Raw genomic sequence first — 4,284 nt, 5'->3', positions numbered from 1 at the left:
TGGGATGTTATATTGTTTAAAGTAAGTAATTATTATAAAGGAAAGCGACGGTTGTGTGTGGAATGAGTGATGGCTAAATATAATGTTAATTGTGCTTTTTGCTTAGTGTACGGAGTGTATATGCGGGCCGACAAACTTGTGATGTGGGAGGAGTTGAGCTATATTATGGGATTGTGCCAGTTTCTATTTTTGTTCATGGAGATTTCAGTCAAATAATGCAAGTAGAGGAAAGAAAAGGAGTGAGTAAGCTACTGGTGTTTGCAGAAGAGTTTAAGCACTGGGTACAAGGTATGCAGCTGGTAGACTTACCTTTTAATGATCGTAAGTTAACGTGGTTCAAGGGTCGATAGTAGAGTCGCATTGATAGGATACTGGTTAGTGTAGATTGACTTGAAGAATTTTCAGATACTCACCTGAGAGGTGAATCTCGAGTGTTATCAGATCATTGTCCTTTGATTGTTGAAAATTCAATGGAGCATGGACCCAAGACCGTTTAGAAGCTTAGATTCTTAGTTCACTCATGAGAAATTTTTGAGGATGATAAAAGAGGATTGGAGAAAATTGAGGGATGATCAATTCACAACCAAGCTAAAGGCGCTAACGATACCGTTGAGAAGTTGGCATAGAGACCACTTTAGTGACATGGATAATAGAATAAAGAGGTTGGAGGATGAGATAAAAAAGATTGATGATATAGTAAGTGATGGCACATATGATAGCATGGTGGAGACTAGACGCAAGGCACTAGTGAGTTGCTGTATGAAATGGTAGATTTGAAAGAAAATTCATTGGAAGCAGATGTCTCGGTCTCGGCATTCAAGGTATATGGATAAGAATACTATATACTTTCAGCAAGTAGCCTTGACTAGAAGAAGGAGCAACAGAATTGATGCACTTTTACTTCATGGAAGGTTGGCACGAATTCAGGATAGAATTATGGTTGCAATTACAGGGTTCTATAAGAATTTGTATCGACAAGAATATACTCCCATGATTGATTTTCGGGAAGGGATAGTAAAAAAGATTGAAAAAGAAGAGGGTACAGCGTTGGAAGTCATGCCCTCTACTGAGAAAAATAAAGAGGCAGAGTGGGACTGTGAGTTGACTAAAGCTCTAGGTTATGACATGTATAACATGAACTTTATGAAGAAGTGTTAGGATGAGATTGGACAGGAACTCGCTGCAGCTATATTAGGGTTTTTTCAAAGTGCCAAACTACCAACGAACACGAATGTAACGTGGGTGACATTAGCTCCAAAATTTGTGGGTGTCAAGGAGATCAAAGACCTTCTACCAATCAGTATGATTGGATGTGTGTACAAGGTGATATCGAAGGTATTGGTAAGAAGGATGAGTTCAATGATGCCAAGATTAGTGGGGAAGACACATAGTGCATTTGTGAAGGGATGAAAAATACATGACAGAGCTCTCATTACATGTAAAACGGTTCAATGGTTGAAGATGCACAAGAAGAAGGCGGCGATTATCAAGCTAGATTTCAAAAGGCATATGATATGGTCAAGTGGAGTTTTGTAGATATTGTATTACAGAAAATGGACTTTGGTCATAGATGGAGGGCATAGGTGAAGGAATGCATAACTACTGCCTCCATGTCGGTTCTGATTAATGGATCACCATCCAAGCCGTTTAAGATGGAGAAAGGTCTAAGACAGGGAGATCCTCTATCTCCATTCTTGTTTGTTCTAATTGTTGATGTGTTGCATAGGATATTAGGATGGTAGGAGAGACAATCAGGAATAGACGCATATCTCCATTGTTGGTTGGGAGAGATAATATAGAACAGTCACATCTCCATTTTGTGGATGACACTATTCTATTTTGCCCACTAAAGACAGAGACAATTCTAAATTATAAGAGACTTCTGCGATATTTTAAACTCATCTCTGGTCTGAGTATTAATTTTGACAAGTCAAATTTAATCTCAGTTAATTATGAGCAAGAGTTGGTGACAAATATGTGTGGACAACTAGGATGTATGAAAGTTGTTCTATCTGTGAGATACCTTGGAATTTTTTTAGGAACAAATCATCGGCTGGTGAAGACCTGAAAATCAATTATAGATAAGATGTAAGAGAAACTCAGCTGCTGAAAATCAAAGGTAATCAATAAAATTGAAAAGTTAGTCCTTATCAAGTTTATGCTTAATAGTTTGCCAGTCTACTATCTGAACTTGTACAAGATGCCAAAAGTAGTTGTAGAGAAGTTGATTGCATTGCAAAGGAGATTTTTATGGGATTAAGCGGATGAAAATAATATTATGCCACTTGTAAAATGGAAAGTGATGCAAGCGCCGAAAAAACTAGGTGGATTAGGGGGGTGGAGGATGCGGTGATTAAAAATACAGCGTTTCTATTTAAGTGGCGGTGTCACTTCTCAAAGAAGGATTGTCCTCTATGGAAGAAGATTGTTTGTTCGTATAATGATTTGAATCCAGATTTAATGTTATCAAATCAGGTACTACCGTCAAGAGGGGTCCCTGTAAAGATATCTGCCAGCTGAATTTCAAGGAGTAACAGGTGAGAGATAAGATTATTAGTGGGATGTCTATGGAATTAGGGGATGGGAGAAGAACCTGATTTTGGGAAGATAATTGGCTATAAGGTGGGCTGTTAAAAGGTAGTTTTCTGAGACTTTTCTCTGTTTTAAACCAATAAGGATCTGTGATACGGGATTGTGGATTTTGGGATGGGATTGAGTGGATATGAAATTTTCATTAGAGGAGAGAGTTATTCCAATGGGAGTTGGCACTTGTCAATCAACTCCGTAAAAAGTTAAGACCAGTTAAATTATCAACTGGTAGAGAGGACAAAGTGATGTGAAAATTTGATAAAAAGATATTTTTTACTAACTTCTTTGTGCAGGTGTTGCAAAAAGAGACTATTTCTGAGAAAGTCGCAAGTTATAGCTTCACTAGTACAATTTGGAGAAGATTGATGCCGCCAATAATTGAACTTTTGCTTCATTTGCCTTAGTGGAAAGGGTGAATACTGAAAAGAGATTGAGTAGATTAGAAGTCATTCATCAAAGTGATAATACTTGTGTTCTGTGTGAAAAAGATGTAGAATTTGTTCGTCATCTGTTTTTTTGCTGTGAGTTTACCTAGCAGGTATGATGCGCGTGGTTGACATACTTTGGTAAAACTTGAGTTGTCCCGGGTACGATCAAAGAACTACTTGAGAGTTTTGGTAAGAGTGCTTGGCAGAAAGCATAAGCAGAAAACGTGGCTAATTGATTTTTTTGTAGTAATTTGGAATATCTGGCTGAAACGCAATGCGAGAATTTTTTAAAATAAAGAGGATAGTGTCAAGGACATTAAAATGAGAACGTTTTTGAATTACAAGAAGTTGGAGTAGTGTAGTGATGATCTATTTGATTATTGATGACAATTTTGAAGATGACAATGGATTGTCATTTGTGTGTCCCTTGTGCTTTGTTATATTTGTCTTGTTTTCTTGAGCTCTATTTTAGTGTGTTGAGTTTTCTTTATTTAAAAAGAAAATTATAACGTCATATTTTTATTTTAAATGTCTTATTTTATTCTATTTTATTTTTTTTATTAAAATTAATTTTTTTAAAAAATATATTTTTTTATTATGATTTTTTTAAGTAATAATAAAATTTATAATTATAATGATTGTAGTAATGGTTGTTATGATTTGAAAGTAAAATAAATAAAATAATAAAAGAAAAAAGAAGATAATAATAAAAAATATATTTTTGAAATAAAAACATTAATTTTAACCGAAAGACTAAAAATAAAATAAAATAAAATAAAATATATAACATAAAAATAAAACATTTTAAATATTACAAATAAAATTTAAACTTAATAAAATTATTAAAGATTAAAATTATATTTTATTCAAATAAATTATAGTTAACATATGTTTTAGTGATATATAATAAATTTATTATTAATAAAAAATTTTAAATATTTTTATTTAATAAATATAAAATAAATATATAAAAAATTTAAATTTCTTATAAAAATTTTATTTTATAATGTTAATACGTGCCCTTAAGACATATGATAGATGAACCGACAGATTAATGCACACAACAACTATGCCTAGCTAGCTTTACCAATAGGCTAGAAATAATAACGGGACATTGGTTAATGATGATTATCTCATCGAAGGAATACCCGTCACTTATACATTAATTAAATAAAAAAAAAGGTGCTTTAATTTGATGGTGGTTTTGTTGAGGGTTTGTTATGGAGTATAAGAGAAGAAGTAACAAGTGGATGGGAGTGGGGGACTA

Source organism: Arachis stenosperma, chromosome 5 (assembly GCF_014773155.1).
Source record: "Arachis stenosperma cultivar V10309 chromosome 5, arast.V10309.gnm1.PFL2, whole genome shotgun sequence".
Classification (NCBI taxonomy): Eukaryota; Viridiplantae; Streptophyta; class Magnoliopsida; order Fabales; family Fabaceae; genus Arachis; species Arachis stenosperma.
This window is presented reverse-complemented; position numbering follows the sequence as displayed.